This window comes from Typopeltis vanoorti, chromosome 10 (genome assembly GCF_054136105.1).
Source record: "Typopeltis vanoorti isolate ZY-2024b chromosome 10, IOZ_Tvanoo_1.0, whole genome shotgun sequence".
NCBI classification, from domain to species: Eukaryota; Metazoa; Arthropoda; class Arachnida; order Uropygi; family Thelyphonidae; genus Typopeltis; species Typopeltis vanoorti.
In genome coordinates this window covers 12,015,317-12,033,698 of record NC_143558.1, presented here as the reverse complement: position 1 = coordinate 12,033,698, position 18,382 = coordinate 12,015,317, and the positions used below count along the sequence as shown (strand labels likewise).

At 34.7% G+C, this 18,382-nt stretch overlaps 1 protein-coding gene across 3 annotated transcripts in view; it reads left to right on the top strand.

Annotated features, from left to right (window-relative positions):
* Window positions 1-18,382, top strand: part of LOC150102174 (p53 and DNA damage-regulated protein 1-like) — a 146,809-nt gene that overhangs the window by 29,755 nt on the left and 98,672 nt on the right. Inside the window, exon 1 of one of the 3 annotated variants that reach the window (XM_090399249.1) lies at window positions 16,147-16,264. The exons of the other annotated variants lie outside the window; for them this stretch is intronic. The gene's annotated coding sequence lies outside the window, so the exon portion shown is untranslated. Of the gene's footprint in view, window positions 1-16,146; window positions 16,265-18,382 lie in introns of those variants that run through there. 3 annotated transcript variants of the gene reach the window in all.

The window sequence follows — 18,382 nt, the reverse complement described above, 5'->3', positions numbered from 1 at the left end:
TCTCTTGAACTATAATTACAGGTGGTAACCTCATATAGACCTTTCTGGAAATTCTAGCAGTTAATATTTTTAATGTTATCCACTATTACTACATCAACCAGGGCATCAGCTATGTCGTCTGGTTGCAGAGGTTTCTTAAAGGTGTATCTTACAGTTAGGTCTCTGGCAAGTTTACTACTTGCCATGTTTTGACACGTGGTATCAGTTGTTAATATGAGCATCTATATAGTGAGAGATAATAAGATGGCATGAACAGATACTATCTAAAAGTCTTAGTAGCTCTGAGCATTCACTGCTTTATAAGACAGCAGTTCTAAAATGATCAAACTTTGCAAGAACAGATACTACTTAAAATTTTAGCCACACAGACACTACTTTATATGAGGCAGTAGTTCTGAACAGGCACTACGTTATCACATTAGTCGAGAAAAGACACAAGAATTGTTTAGGGGGGGGGGGCTGTGCAGTGTTCCCACTTGGTTTCAATTTTACTTCCTATCTCCCTATAATTAATACCATAAAAACCACCACTGGTCCTCATAGCAGGTGGAGCCTGCCGGCTATATGTATCTCATGCACATTTCGTACAGAGGGGGAAGATAGGTTTCAGTTGGGCTGGAACCGGTGCTATGTGGAAATCACAAGACACTTCTGAAAAATAATAATGTTTATCCTTACCCCAGTCCGGGGTTTGAGGCCTATAGGACTTTAATAGCACTGTAAAATAACAGATACTACTCTACTCTATAGCCTACCAACTTAATATCTTGGATCCCAATGAGACCCATATCAGAAAGTAACATCGAGGGATTAATTAACTGCGTTAATCGAGGGATATCTGTACCGTATTTATTAATATCGTAAGTCTACGTTGTGTATTTACAAGATGAATTGTCTATCAGTTCCAAATCTGTATTGTCTTATAATGATACAAAACACTGTACATGTTATACATATTACTAACACTAGACATCAAAAATGAAAAGATAATGTGAATTGGTATAATGATTCATGCATTGATAACAAAGAAGCAGCAATATGATTGTTTTATGGTACCTTAGTGTAATCTATACGATTGTTTCATGGTAGCCTAGCATTTTTTAAAAAAACCCTTACCTGTGATGATAGGCTGATACAGTTTTCTCCAATTACGAGAGAGAGAGAGAGAGAGAGAGAGATAGGCATACTGTATGGTACATACTCTTTGAAAGCAGTTATAAAACAGTAAAAAAAAAACTAACACTAATTTTATATTAAATATCACTCACCTTATGCCTATGTAGGGATAGGCTATCCACTTCCATACAAGTCTTGCACACATTGTCTATGCGATGAATGATGATGATGACACAAAAACAAATGTCTCATACAGTTCTTGCCGTACAGTTATTAGATTTTCACATGAAGCCACTCGCACACATACACAACAGATAAATTTATTAATTGTATGGCATGATGATTATTTACTATACTTTAAATAGAAGTAGATCATCATTAAGGTCTTCATCTTCGTTGTTTTCATGTTGAGTAGTCTGAGGCAGAAGAAGGGGTTGGTCTTGCTGTTTCAGGGGTGTCAGAAGCAGAAGAAGGTGGAAGGGGAACAGGAGAGGCAGGTACACTTGGTTGTAACTTTACAGAAATATGTCGTATTTCTGTAAAGTTACAGCCAACTTTTTTGCTTTTTCATTTCCCTAAAAATGTTTCTATGCGATACCAATCTTTCTTCCACCATTTGCTTTAGTATCAGTGCTATCAAGTTGTCTTCTGTTAATTCCTCTCCCATAGTGTCTATTAGCTCTTGAATTTCTCCAAGATCTTGAAACCCTTCACCCTTCCCCACCTTTTTTGCCATATCCACAATCTCTTTCATGATTTCCTCATTTGTCTCTGTCTTAAATCCTGTGAAGTCATGCACAACATCTGGACACAGTTTTCTCCAGCAGGAATTTATTATTTTGAGTGTAATGGCTTTCATGGCTTTTTCTATAATAATGATGGCATCTTGAATGGTGTAATCCTTCCAGACATTCATGGTGTTCTCTCTATCGGGGGTTCTCTTCCTTAGCATTGACAATCCTTTCCTAGAGTATTGTGTGTAATGAGCCTTAAAGGTCTTTATGACCCCCTGGTCCAGAGACGTGTTTGGGGGCAGTAGGCCACTTTGACTCCTTCGGTGTTGAAATCATGGGGTTCTGGGTGGCCAAGGGCATTGTCCAATATCAAAAGAACTTTAAAAGCAGGCCCTCACTGGCAAGGTACTTCCTGACTTCAGGGACAAAGCATTGATTGATGGAATCAATCCAGAAAAAGGGTTCTTTTTGTACAACCAAAAGACTGGCAGCTGGTGTTTATCTTTTCCCTACAAGGCTCAGGGTTTAGCAGCTTTATAGATAAGAGCAGTCCATCATAAACCTGACTGCATTTGCACAAAACAGTAGTTAGTCTATCCCTCCCTGTCTTAAATCCTAGTGCTCGCTTCTCTTCCTTACAAATAAGTGTCCTTTGTGGCATTTTTTTTCTCCAGAATAGGGCACTTTCATCTGCATGAAAAACTTGTTCAGGCAGATATCCTTTCTCCTCAATGATTTTCTTAATGGCATCTGGAAACTCATGTACTAGGTCAGCAGAAGCTGCTTCTCCTGTTACCTTGACATTTTAAGCTAAACTTCTAAAATTTTCAAACCATCCTTTGCTGGCATTAAATTCTCCAGCTTTAGATCCTTCACTTTCCTTTTGCTTTAAGTTGTCATGTAATGACTTTTTTTTTCTCTAATCATATTCGAGTATCTAGTTATGCCTTTCTTATAGCAAAAAAGATATTTATTAATTTGTGTATACTTTTCTGAATTTCAAATCAGCTTCTTCAGAGCACATGTAGCATGTCTCCCTTGACAGTGATTAAGTGAAACAATTCAAGTAATGGGCGAAAGATCTCAAGTCCTAATTTGGTGCCCTGCAATGTAAAAAAAAAAAAAGAAAAAAGTAGTATTGCAGCCACATGGGTGTCGATTTTAAGATAAGTCTTCCAAATTTTTGGTTTGAATGTGGTGCAAAGGCCATATATTATTAGTACTTTGGATATCTTTTCTGATATATCTCTGACATGGGGAATAGGAATGATAAAGTTTAATAATAAACCAAGTCTGCACAGTTAGCCTAGTGGCTATGCGCTTCGCAACCATATTCCCAGAGAAGGAGTGTCCTAGGTTTGATTCTCGTTGATGACATGAGGAGCTCAAGGATCTTCCTTAGCCATAGCCATGTTAGCCGGTCTTGGGCGTGGACAGCAGGGTTTTTCTCCACAGTTTATCTGGGATTTTTCATTCCACAAGCAGGCAAACTGGCCCCGTGAACACACACGGATTACAGTCATGAATATTGCCCTTAGGGGATGCATCATAGGAGTGGCGAACCAGCTGCATTAATACACCAGTAACCCCTCATTAGGAGGAGACTCAACCCCGTCCTAGGATGGACAGACGAGAGGGATAGGATAATGCAACCGTATTTGTTCAGGTTAGGAGAATTCTTCATAGCCATGGCTGACTCTAAAAATAATCTTTCCGATCTGTAAGACTTCTAAGTAGCAAATTAGTTTTCTTCCATCTAATCCTGTGTGAAGGGGTGTCCAAAGTGTGGTCTGCCAGTCCTGACTTGCCATAATAATGGTAGCGAATATATTTTTTATGTTCTCCAAGGCAAATGTTAACAGATTTTCCTGTCTGCCCATAGTAGGCCAAGGCACAGTCACAAGGAACTTCATACACTCCAGGATATGCTGGAGGGTGAAGTTTATCCTTAGGAGAACAGATCAGGTGTTGTTAATTTAACATGAGGTTTGAATGTGGTGCAAAGGCCATATTTTATTAGTACTTTGGATATCTTTTCTGATATATCTCTAACATAGGGGAATAGGAATGATAAAGTTTTATTTCATGTGTATTAGAGTAGGGAGAAGTAATGGGGCTATGTAGTATTTTATCTATTTTTAGGAATTTTAGCCATTGGCCAAGAAAGTATGGTTCAGATATTTAAGTTCTGTGGAAAGAGTTGTATCATTGGAACAAATAGCTTTGGCTGTCATCATCAAATTCCTGACATGTACCCTCAAGGGGTATACAGGATGTGATAGTACTACATGAAAAACTTACATCGTTACTAACTTCCAATCTACAATTTTCCTCCAAATCAATCTGTTACCTGTCAAGACTCCAACATTATCAGATCTTATATTTCTATCTTCCAAGGCACTTTGTACTGTATCAATCCACCTATATCTTGGTCTTCCGCTTGGTCATTTTCCTGCTAACCTTGCAGAGAACACTTGATTTACTAATCTTTTCTCTCCCATTCTGTTTAAGTGACCATATCACCTGAGATTAGCTTTGCTAACACATTCCTGGATGCTAACAATGTCAAGTTGTTCTTTCCTAATATCCTCGTTTTTTAATATGATATTGCCACCGATGTCATCTGTTCACACCCCTAAACTTTCTCAGGACTCTCAATATCTGTCGTCTTTAGTCATTGATCAAGTGTTTTATTTCCAACACCCAGCTCTCAGATTCATAAGTTAAAATTGGTTTGAACACTGTCTTGTATACAGCTAATTTAGTGTTCCGACTAATTTCTCTCTTATTCCATATGAATTTATTCAATTCACTTCCTACTATACCAGCTTTGTTGATTCTGTTGTCCATTTCCATATTTAATTTACCATCTTCACTAAAAATCATGCCTAAGTAACTGAAATGTTTTATTTGTTCTATAGGTTCTCCATTCACAATGCAGTTGATATTTTCAATGCTTCTGCCTATTTTCATTGTCTTTGTCTTGTTATTGTCCTTCATACCATATCTATTACAACAGTTATTTGATTTAGTCAGGAAATCTTGCAGACTTGTAGCAGATTTATTTAGAAGTATAACATCATCCGCATAAAGCAAAGATTAACATCTCCAATTTTGATATCAGGTTTAATACACTTTCCTTCATTTTCTTCCTGTATGAAGATGTTAAACCATCTTCCTGTACTTCCTTCAATTCTAACTGTTCACTAACAACTCAAATACAGACTAAGTATTGCTTGATATAATGTCCCATTGACACCATACTACTGTAGCATTTTGAATAGCTTCTCTTATGGTACCTTGTCATATGCCTTTTTCAGATCTACAAAACTTAAATACAGATTTTGTTATATTCCCATGATTTCTCAACTATTGTTGTAAAGTGAAAATCTGATCATGATAGCCACTAATTGGCCTCAATCCAGCTTGTTCTTCACCGAGCTTCTCTTCCATAATCCTTTTCAACTGTTTATCAAGTATACTGACATAAATCTTATCAGGAACATTCTATAGAGAAATTTCTCTATAATTCTCACATTCAGTTTTATTTCCCTTTTTATATATGGGTCTATGAGAGCTCCAATCATCTGGAATTTGTCCCTCTGTCCAGGCCTTCTGAACTATGCAGTTCAGCCACTGTAAGACTTTTATACCTGCATACTTGAGTATTTCTGGTCGAATATCATCTACTCCAGCTGCCTTTCTACATTTCAGGCTTTTGATGGCTTTTTCTACTTCAAGTATGAATAAGTATTCCTGATTGTGTTTTAGCATTGTGCTGTCGCTGCTTATTTCATTTAGCAATTTTTCGAATTAATTACTCCATACTTCAAGGATATCTTTTTCTCCCATTTTCATGTCACCTTTATCATCTCTGATAACTTTTACAGCACTCTTTCCTCCATTCTTAAGCTTCTTCAACAACCTCCAAAATATTTTGCCACCTTCTTGATATTTATTTTCTATTTTCTTACCAAAGTCTTCCCATGACTTTTGTTTATCTAGTTTTACACAGTGTTTAACTTTCTTACATTTGTCTCTGTATTCTCTAAGAGCACAAGCTGACTTATTTGCCAGGAACTTTTGATATGCTTTTTTCTTTTCCTTCACTGCCTCTTTAATTTCCCATGTTCACCACAGAGTTCTGATTTTTCTATCCTTGTAGACAACCTCACGACATGCCTTTCTGGTTGAATCAATCAATGTGTTCTTAAGAGCTTGCCACTGAATCTACAAGGTTTGGTTCCTGTTCTCAAACTCTTTAATTTTTTTCTTGCGTAATGTTTGTGTATTTAAGTCTACAGTTCACATCTGAGAGCTGCTCAACTTTTATTTGCTTTAATAAATCTTTCTTACATCTTCTTCTTTTCAATATGAAATTCAAATTTATCCTTCTCAAGACTAAATAGTGATCACTTCCAATTTTGAATCCTCTGTGCATGCTAGTGTCCTGCACCAGAGAGAAAACATCAGTATCAACAATAACATAGTCGCTGAGACTTTTCTTATTCCTTGCCTCTTCTCTCCATGTAAATTTGTGCATATTTGTATGTTGGAACATTAAGTTAGTAATAACCAGTCCATGTCCTGAGCAGAAATCCAGCAGGTATTTGCCATTATTATTAGCTTTTTCTCATTTCTCCAAATTTTCCCAAAATATTTTTGTATGTCTGACAATCATTTCCTACTCTGCTATTTAGATCCCCAAGGATCAATTTTTCATTGTGTCAGTTGTTTTCTCTAAAGCAAGTATGTCAAACTCAATTGGACTGCAAGCCATTTGCCATAAAAGTGCATCTCAAGTGGATAGCAAAAAAATTTTCGACTAAAAAAGCTGCACTAATTAGAATCGAAGAGAAGTGAAAGAATGAGTATAAATAAACTAGAAAATCAATAATGAAGATTTTATTTATTCTAAGTGATTACAAGACATAAAATAATAGTATAATGATTATGACAACTTATAAATAAAAAATAAAGTATATTTTTTATTATATTAATATTTACAATATATATAGCATTTAAACCAAATTAAACCAAAATTAAATTTATTTGAACAAATCAAATATTTATATAAAGTATAAGGTCTCACTAATAACCATTACCAAAATTTACAGAGCCTCCTGTTTGAATTTTTTTTGTGTTTGTATCGAAATAAAATACTTCCATTTTGGGGATGAAATGTCTATATTTTGGGGAGTTTTTTAAATGTCAATGATAATATTTTGGGATAAAAAAATATATATTTGCATAATATAATTGTAGTATTTTATTTTTTTCCCCGACACTTGACAACATTTATTGTTAACCAGCTTGCCAAAATTTGGACTCAAAGATTGAGAGCATACGACCTTCATTATAGCAGAAAGATCGACGTCAGTTAGTCTTAATCTGTGGACTGTTTTGTTACCTTTTATACATGAGAATAATTGTTCACATAAATAAGTGGTTCCAAAATAACATAGAATATTTGCTGCAAACTTTTTTATTTCTGGATAATTTTGACCTAAATGTCTACATTTTTGGAACACCAACTTCCTGGTATTTCTCTTTTAGAATAGAATCATTTTGGAAATCAATAATTTCCATTTGAATACAAATAGGAGCTTTTTCGAAATTTAGAGAAAAAGGACCTGTAAAAAGTGAAAAAGCTTCATTTTCTCCATAAATTTTTTAAATCGTCTATCAAATTCTTCTTTAATCTTTTCAGTTTGGGGACAATCCTGAGAAAAGGTAAAACTTTGATTTCCTATTGTTCAACTGTTCACATATAGCACGGGTTGCCACACTTTTAGATGTTGGGAGCTACTTATCTAGTGAAAACATCTCTGCCGGCGACTATAGATGCGATCGAAAATTGTGGAATATTTTCGAGATTTTTAAAACTTTATAAGGCAATAAAGATAACACAAAAAAATAAAATTTATTGTTCATCTCTTTATTAAAAAATAATAACAATAAAAAATACAAAAAACTAAATAAAATTATACAAACAAAATTGAATATTTTAATTTAATTTGACGATACCTGACATTGCAATCTGGATTGTACAAACTTAAAGAAATTCTTAAACATGATTTCAGATATTGATCACTTAGCTGCAATCTATGCTTTGTCTTAATGGCATTCATACATGAGAATGCTGATTCGCACAAATAAGTCGATCCAAAAAATGCGTTAAAATAAGCGGCGATTCTCCAAATATTTGGATATTTACTTTTGTGGATCAACTTCCAAAAACTATTATTTGAAGCAGTTGATTTGAGGTGGATATCGCATTTCATATTTATAATTTTTCTTCCAAATCTACTCTATTTGTGTCGAGAAATTCGTTCAATTTTGAAGCTGTATTCTCAACATTAATATTTTCATTGAAAGAATATGATAAAAAAGTAGTGATATTGAGCTTACTGATTCCTACAAATCTTACCTCAAATTCATTAAAAGTCTTACTTTCAGCGTGTTTATTAAAGACGATGTTTTGTATATCCCTTGACTGGTTGGCCAGATTTTTAAAATGTTTCAATTCGCACCGCTTTAATTTTATTTCAAGTATGTTTAATTTTTTCTTGGATGATATTAAGGAGCTTATCATATCAATGATTGTTTTATTTTTTCCTTATAATTCTAAGTTTATGTTATTTAGTTTTTCTGTAATGTCACAGAAAAAGGTGAGGTCAAGTAGCCATTCTTTATCATTTAATTCTGGATGTGAATCATCTGTTTTTCAAAAACAAATTTATTTGTGGAAGAAGTTCTCTGAATCTTGCTAAAAATGTGGCATGGCTTAACTATCTTACATCAGTATGTAACAATAATTCACTATGCTCACTCTCGCATTCTTTTAGCAAAGCACGAAATTGATGATGCAGCAAGCTATTTGATCTTATTGAATTAACAATTTTGAAAGCAACATTCATAACATGATTGAATTTCAGTACATTTTAACACAAGGCCTGCTGATGGATGATGCAATGATAGTCCATAAAACTTGGTATATCTTCATCGTTTTTACAAAGAGTGACGAAACCGATTTTATTACCTACCATTGCAGGCGCTCCATGTGTAGTTATTGACACTAACTTATGAATTGGAAAGCTTGTACGTACAATGTAATTCTTAAATAAATCATAGATATCTTGGCCTCTTGTTCGTCCTTGAATTGGAATAATGGTTAATAATTCTTCTGTGGCCAACATATCCTCAAAAACCATTCGAATAAAAATACATAATTGTGCAGTACCAGCGTAATCAGTAGATTCATCAAACTGTAGTGACAAAAAATTGCACTTGTTTATGTTTTCATGCAGAATCTCTTCAAGGTTCTTCCGGCTGGTTTCTTCTACTCTACGCATGATTGTGTTTCGTGATAATGACATATCGTTAATAGCAGTTATTATTTCTGATTTATTCTTAAAATTTTGAAATAATATTTCACCAGCTTTGATGAAGGCTTCCTTAATTTTTCATAATTCTCCATCTTGAAACTGCTTATTACGTTTAAAGTTTCAGCAACTTCAAATGATGCAATTGTAGCAGCCTTTGCGCCTGTATTGTACTTGATGAAAATATTTTGTTGTGCTGTCAGTAGTGTCTTCATTTGATGTACCTTTGCTTTTCTTAAGGCAGTGCCCCATGGATAATCTTCTTCGTAGTTTTTATGAACAGTTCGATAGTGTCTTTCAACGTGTGCTTTTTTCAGTAAAGCCACATTCGCATTGCAAATTATACACTTGTACGTATTTGTCTTTCATCATAAAGAAAAAATCTTCCCATTCTTTATGATAGTGATAAGTTTTTATTTTTTACACACTTGTTCTTGGCTCACTCATTGTTATCCTTAATTGTTTTGACAGTACTAATTTCACACTAAAGATCGATAAATGGAAAACGATTTCATGGGATTACGTGGTACTAAAATACTGGATAATTGGGACACTTTGGCTGCAAGACTCTCGATCAAGAACAATACACAGATGGACTGTCAACTGCCAGTGTACACGTCATCAAACGTGTTACCATTTGGCGCAATCAGAACCATCAAGCGAATGTTTCTGGATGAAGTGAATCACGTGACTGCTGTAAAGCGATGACTTCATTGTTAACTGCTAAATTATAAACTTTACATCAGATTAGAAATAAATTAGTTTGACATGTTTGGCAATTTTTTTATCAATTAATAATTTTGATTATCATTTATCTATTCGTTTAATTTGCTACATTCGTTAAGAAACGAATAATTTGCTACATTCAGTGCCCCGCAGTCGACATCTTGGCCACCCCTGACATATAGGAAAGAAATTTAGAATATTCTCTTTTAAATGATTTTGAAACAAAACCAATTTGCATCTAAAACTTGCCAGTGCATCATAAATGCATACATGTGTTATTAACTGATCTTTCCCCTGAAGTTTGACAATTTAATCATTCAAATGTCCTGTAATCAACTAAGAATGCTAGATCTTGTACCCATGTCTAATCATAAAGAAATACATCATGATTTTTCATTTCTAGGAACAATTTTATCTTTTTAAAAGTAGAAAAAAGCTTTTTACAACCTTAAAAAAAGCTTTTTAGAACCTTATGATAAGATAACCAACGAATCTCTGTGTAATAAGGTAGCCCTTCAAATTCACTCTCCAAGTCTTTAAAAGTCTCTCCAAGTCTCTGCACGGTGATTGAGGCCTCTGGATCGGATGAAGTTCACAGTATTTGTCACAGGATACATTTCCTTTAATTTTGCTGCAAGTCTTGGTATAAAACCTTTAATTTTGTTTATCATTGCTGGATTGCCATCGGTTGTCACAGCTATGAGCCTGTTCAGAGAAAGTTGGTATTTTTCCAAAATGCTCCACACGGCATCATGTCTTCCCCTGTAGTGGTTCCACGGATGGGAATCATTTCCAAGAACTCTTCAGTAATATTCATAATGTTGTCGCAAGCCTGAAGAAACAGAGTAACTTGAGCCGCGTCATGAATATCGAAACTTTCGTAAAGTGCAACTGAAAAGCACTGTATGTTTGTGGATATTTCTTGCAACCGGTCACTCAGATTATCTGCCATTTGGTTATTCTTTCGATCACAGTATTTCTGGACAAAGAAATATTGCAAAATACTTGCTCATTTTTGGGACAGATGTTTTCGGCTGCTTTTTATCATGCATTCCTTAACCAAGGAATCATCACTAAAAGGTTTCGAATGTTTTGCCAATAAATAGCTGATTTCATAACTGGCTCTCACTGCTGATGCATTGTCTTTCATAATTTTTAAAAATACTTGTTGACTTTGAAGTGAATTGTTCATACTTTTAATTTTTCTTCTCTGTTTATCCTCAAAGTGTGAATATTATTCTTTGTTCTTTGGTGACACAAATTGTTTCGTTACAAATAATGCACACAAGTTTGTCCTTTGTTTCAGCACAGAACTAATTCAATTCCCATTTTTCTTGGGCATTTTCAAGAAATCTGAAATTTTCTCCCCTCATCAGCAATTTTCTTTTTTCTTGTTGTCTTAGAAAGCGACATTGTCTGGGTGAATAAATATATTAATAATAACAATTTTTATAAAAAATGTATTGATATAATTGCTGGTTGGCCAAGTGGTTAGTGTATCTGCTCTCCAGCCAAAAGGCTGCGGGTTCAAATTCTCCCGCCATGGATGTTTGTGATTGTCTGTGAAAATACTAGTGGTGGTGATTGGTGGTAGATGGCGTTGGTATAGATTAGGGGTGGCCAACCTTTTATAGTTCATGCGTTAATTTTTTCATTTTTTAGTTAAGATGCGCCATACAAACTTATACCACTTTTCAGCCCTTTAAAATATGGTAATATGGATATATTTAACAGTTATGCATAAAATGATTTATTATATATATGGTAATATAGACACTTATAGCAGTTTTAAATAAAAGGATTTCATATGAAGATAAACATTAATTCTTTTATTGAGACTTTTGAAATTGCTTTGCTTTTGCTAAGCTTGTAATTTTTGGAGCTAAATCAGTTACAGAAAGCATCAAACAGTTTTTCAAATTTGAATCAGTCAGTCGCGACCGTAGTTTGTTCTTAATCATTTTCATTGATGAAAATGCTTGTTCGCATCTGTATGTAGTTCCAAAACAACAGATATAACTCTAAGCAAATTTTCTCAGTTCTGGAAAAACGTTCACAGGGAAATGATCGCCAGAAATTAATTATATCAGAAGCATCTGGGACTGATGGAAGTTCATTAAATTTCATTTTCAATAAAGAATTGGTTTTGAGATCAATAAGTTCCATTTGTATGTTACTAGGCATCGTCAAGATTTTTTGTTCAGTAAGTGAAAAGAGATTTATTCGTGCAAGTATGTAGTCTTCTTCGGCAAAATCGCTAAAACGACTGTTAAAGGACTCTTGCAATAATCTGAGTTGCTCAGTATATTCTGTAAAGTTGCCATTATCTTCAACAGATTCACTATGTTCTTTTAAATGTGGAAATTGACTTAAATCCTCGTTTTCTAACTGGGAGATGAACAGTTTTAATTTCATTTTGAATGCACTGATGTCATTGACTAAGCTAGGAAACAATTTGTTCTTGCCCTGCAGTTTCAAATTTAGATCATTGAGGTGGCTGGTAACATCAACTAAAAATGCTAAATCAAATAGCCATTTCTCATCACACAACAGGGCTTTTTCCTCCTGCAGTTTATCCTTCTCTTCCAGAAAATTACAAACACTTTCTTTCAGCTTCCAAAATCTGCTGAGAACTTGTCCTTTAGAAAGCCAGCGCACCTCACAATGAAGGATGAGATCACCATATTCCATATCTAGCAGTTCACAATATTCTCTGATTATCTAGCATATCTAGCAGTTCACAATATTCTCTGATTATCTAGCAGTTCACAATTATCTTCTGTTTAACCCTCTTGCTCTAATTTTATTACACACTTTACAACTGTAATCATAACATGCTTCAAATTTAGAGTTTTTCCACACAGAGATTCTTCATGTATAATACAGTGATACTTTAGTAGAGAACGACCTAAAAACCTTTCAAGTAAAGTTACAGTCCTAGAAACTCTACCTACCATTGACGGTGCTCCATCAGTGCAAACACTGATGAGGTTACTAGAATCTAGTTGTTGATTTTCTAGACATGACTTTACTTTGTCAAATATGTCTGATCCTCTGGTTTTTCCCATGAAGTTACTCAAGACCGGTAAGTTCTTCAAAGAGTGTTCTTCAAACACCTTAAAATTACCATCAATTCCTCTTATAAAAATGCTTAATTGGGCTACATCACATATGTCAGCGGAGTTGTCCAAGGCTAAAGAAAAGAAAGAACAAGCATGAACATGGTTTTTCAATTGCTCAGTAACATCATGGGAAAGTTCTTCAATGTGTCTTGTAATTGTTTGCTTGGACAGAGCAATTTGGTTTACTTTTCTTTCAACATTCTTATCACCAAGACATTTTGCAAATTTTTCGAGACAGGGCTTAACAACTTCCTCTCCATCAGAAAAAGGCTTGTGTTTTTTAGCCAACACAAAGGCAATTTCATAAGACGCCTCCAGCATTGCCACACTTTCACAACTTCGTTTCACAAATATATTTTGTCTCTTTTTTATTTCTTCCTTTTTCTTAACCGCATATTCTTTCCGCAACTCAGACCCAGGAACTAACTTCAGTTTTTCTTCTAATTCAGTTTAATGTTTTCTATAGTGTCTGTTAAGATCATGTCTTCTATTATCTGAGAGAGTGCTTTCACAAACAATGCACAACGGTTTTCCTGAAGGACCCGCAATAAATAACAACTCATTTTCCCACAGTTCATTAAACTGGCGCTTGCTATTACCTTCTGATTTTCTTCTGCTCATTTTCTTTTGCAAAGTAATGGGTAACTGACTAAAAAAAAATTATTTTAAAAAGTAAAGCTTATTATTAAATAATTTATTTCAATTATTTTATCGTTTTAAACATTATGAACATTCAAAAACAGTTCTACAAGTTTAAGATAAGATTCCTGTTTTCATGAATGCTTAATACAGTTCTATAAGTTTAAAAATCATATATATTTTTTTTTCATAGAGAGTTTTCATCTCTCTCTCGTAATATATTATGTCCAATGAAATACAATCATTTCCTGCCATAAAACAGTCAATCAGCTGGCAATCACACACACACAGGCCAGACATCCTCATTACGAAAGCTTTGCTGATGATCAGTTAAATTTTAGGAATAAACCTACTATGCATAAATAAAACGGAAAGATATTGTATAAAAAAAACATAAAAACACACACATACAAATACACTGAATAATTGCAGGTTTCAGTAATCAGTAAATTAGGGGAGCGGGTAAGAACTTGACATACGCGCCCAAAATGAAAAAAATTATTTTTAAATTTACAGAACTATATTAAGCCTTCATGAAAACAGAAATCTTATCTTAAACTTAAAGAACTGTTAATAAAAACATATAAGTTCGAAAACACAGAATTATTCACTCACATCGAATCAGAAGTTCATCGAATGTTATGACACGAGAGTCAGCTGTAAACTGATTGAGTAACTGGTGATGCACATCAGTATTTGCCAGTGCCTGTTGCTTCAAGATCAAACAAGTATAAGTGCGCACTCTAGAATTCAGTGGTAGGTTAATTGTGTTTATATATATATATATATATATATATATATAAATCGTATACAAAATTTTTTAAAATTTTTCTCTGGGGTTCAGTTTGTCATTTCTAATCATGCAATGCGCCACTTTTGGTGCATGCACCATAGGTTGGCAACCCCTGGTATAGATGATGAAAGTAGTTGGTGGAAATGGAAAGTTGTGGTGTAGGTGCCCTCCATTGATGAATCTTTGGACTCCCTGGAGGTGTTATGTAATAATAATAATAATAATAATAATTTATTCATGTTCAGTGCACTGACATGTGCTTCTGAGATCGCTGATTGCCTGTAGCAGACAATTATAAACTCGCTTAGCCTGAATTCACATGTGTGCTTCACGTGAACAACTGCTAGCCAATAAGAATTCAATTTTTTCAGCATGCTACCCGCAGCGTGCTATAAATTAACAATGAAAGCATTAATATAGTTTATGATTGATCAGGATCGGATCTAACATTGAAATTAATATAAATTTTTATTAATTTAGGTACTAAAATTAAGGGGATATTAAATCCCACATAGTTTTAAAACCGAATAAGAAACTCAAAGATAGGAATCAGAGAGTTTCTTGCCGAATATAGTAAACTATAAAGTATAAAGTATCGGCGAACACTAGCGTTAGCCAATGCAAGTGATCCTAGTACGTAGTACAATCTCAGGCAACTCGTTGCGAAGATGAGTAAAGTTCAGATCGCTGTTCCTAGGTATTTTCCATAATGTAAAAACACATTTCCTAGGAAATGTATGCTGTTATTACATTATGGAGGGAGGTCACTACCCAGACCGGTTTCAGCCTTTTTTGAGGCTTCATCAGTGAGCAGCTAGACCTAATACCGAAGTGTATAGCGAAAAGAACTTATATACTCTGCGAACGAGTTTTCCAAGTAGGTGCAACCATTAAGTTACTTAAGTATAAAGAGCTAATAAGCTTCATTTCGGCAATGACTATGTGGGATTTAATATCCCCTTAATTTTAGTAATGTTTTCATTGCCGAAATGAAGCTTATTAGCTCTTTATACTTAAGTAACTTAATGGTTGCACCTACTTGGAAAACTCGTTCGCAGAGTATATAAGTTCTTTTCGCTATACACTTCGGTATTAGGTCTAGCTGCTCACTGATGAAGCCTCAAAAAAGGCTGAAACCGGTCTGGGTAGTGACCTCCCTCCATAATGTAATAACAGCATACATTTCCTAGGAAATGTGTTTTTACATTATGGAAAATACCTAAGAACAGCGATCTGAACTTTACTCACCTTCGCAACGAGTTGCCCGAGATTGTACTACGTACTAGGATCACTTGCATTGGCTAACGCTAGTGTTCGCCGATACTTTATAGTTTACTATATTCGGCAAGAAACTCTCTGATTCCTATCTTTGAGTTTCTTATTCGGTTTTAAAACTATTTAAAACTATGTGGGATTTAATATCCCCTTAATTTTAGTAATGTTTTCATTGCCGAAATGAAGCTTATTAGCTCTTTATACTTAAGTAACTTAATTTAGGTATATTATAGCAGGTTGTTGCATCCATGTTGTATGAAAACGAATAAATTGAATGTTTAAATCGATATTCCTGTTTTATTATAAAAAGCAACCATCCTATTTTTTGTATCTTTCCTTAAGGCATCACAGGCCACAAGAAATTGCTTCATGGGCCACCAGTTTGACACCCCTGCTCTAAAGCAGGCATGGGCAACCTTTCCTAGTTCTGGAGCCAAATAATCATTCCGTCTCTGAGTCAAGGGCTGGACCAAAGTATTAAATAAATTAAAACAAGTTGCTATTTCATTTATTTATAATCTAATGCTTTGGTATAAAGCGCTACGTAAATTTTATAATATAATGAACGACATAACAATTTAATGTGATGATTGGCCTTGTACTTCAACTACGAGACTATCAATATTGACGTTAATATTACTTAAGGATAATCGCATAGACTTTTCGAGGTTTTTGTCCATTATTCTTGACCGAATTTTTGATTTATTCTATTTCATCCTCGAAAAAAAAACTGTTCACATATATGTGCTGCCGAAAAGACAAATGATTTTTCTTGAAAAGGCGTGTAAATTTCTATTTTTCTTCCACCAAATAAAATTTATAAAAGCAATGTTGTTAAATTGTGATTTTAGCTCTAAATCTACCTGAAGCTCAATAAGTTCCATCTGTAAGTTTTCTGGCACATTATTTACATCAGCATCCATCGGACGAGCAAATATAGTGAATGTGGAGTCCTTGTTTTTGAAGTCGGCAAACCTTGTATCAAATTGCTCTATTAGTGCCTTCAGTTCATCTCCATAATAATTATAAGGGATATTTTTATGAGTTGCTAGAGTAGGAAAACGATAACAATTTTTAGCTCTTATCTGACTTTCCAACAATCTTAGTTTATTACAAAAAGCTTTGACATGTCCATGCAGTTCATGAACCAATTGTCCTTGTTTTTGCAATTTAAGATTCAGTTTGTTTAGGTATTCAGTGACATCTACAAGGAATGCTAAATCACACACCCACTCATCATCTTTTACTTGGTTAATTGTGTTTCCTTTTATGTCCATAAAATCTGCAATGTCTTGTCTCAGATCATAAAATCATTTTAGCATTTTACCTTTACTCAACCACCTCACTTCACAATAATAAGACACATCTTCATAATCCGAAAATAGGTCTGCCAAACACTCCTTAAATTGACGGTGATTAAGTGCACGTGACTTAATAAAGTTAATACTGGCTACTATAACTTCCATAACATTTGTGAATTTAATCGATTTTGCACACAGATTTTGTTGGTGGATAATGCAGTGAAAATCTGTTAAATTTTCCGGATGGATCTGTAATTCTATTGCTCTTTCATGAACTATTCCAGTAAATCCCTTCTGTGCACCAACTATTGCAGGGGCTCCAGTGCATATGCCAGATAGTGAACTCCATTTAAGCCCAAATCTCTCGAAAACTGTGTTGACTGTTTCAAATATATCTTCACCTGTAGCTGTTCCTTTTAACGGCCAAAGCGGCAATAATTCTTCTGTGATGTTGAAATCCGCATCAAATCCTCGAATAAATATTGCTAGTTGTGCAGTATCGGAGGCATCGGTGCTGTCATCCAAAGCAATTGAAAATGCTTCCAATCTAGCAGTCTTCTCTTTTAAACTTTTTTTTGATATCATCAGCCATAATTTTTATCTGTCGGACAACAGTACGTCTCAACAAACGAATATTCGCAAAGTCTTTTCTTTTCAGGACATATTATACTTGCAACATCCAGCAGACATTCTTTGATAAATTCTCCTTCACCAATTGACTTAGAATGCTTAATGATTTTTTTCACTTACCGCAAAGCTGGCTTTGACAATGCTGTGGTGCTGCGTTCTTTGCTTGTTGAACATTTGCTGCTGGGTATCCAAGTTCTTCAACTTGGATATGGGATGCAGAATTTATGCTTGGTGAGAATATATTGTTGGAGGTAGAGGAAATAAGAGATCTGGGGGTGATAGTGGATAAGGATCTAAAATTTAGGGGACACATCGCCAAAATTGTGAAGACAACACAGAAGTTTCTGGGAATGATGTGGAAGACACTGACATGTAGAAGTAGGGAGATTCTTGTTCCATTGTATAAGGCTTTGATTAGGCCACACATGGACTATTGTGCCCAGATTTGGTCACCGGGTTTTCAGAAGGATGTTGGAAAGGGTCTAAAGGCGACTGACTAAGGGAGTTTCTGACCTCTGGAATGTGGAGTATGAGGAGAGATTGAGAAGATGTAATTTGCAGAGTCTGGTGGAGAGGAGGAAGAGGGGAGATATGATAGAGACCGACAAGTTGGTAAGGGGTTGTTATAGGATCAGTGCTGGAGAAGTTCTACAGAGAATAG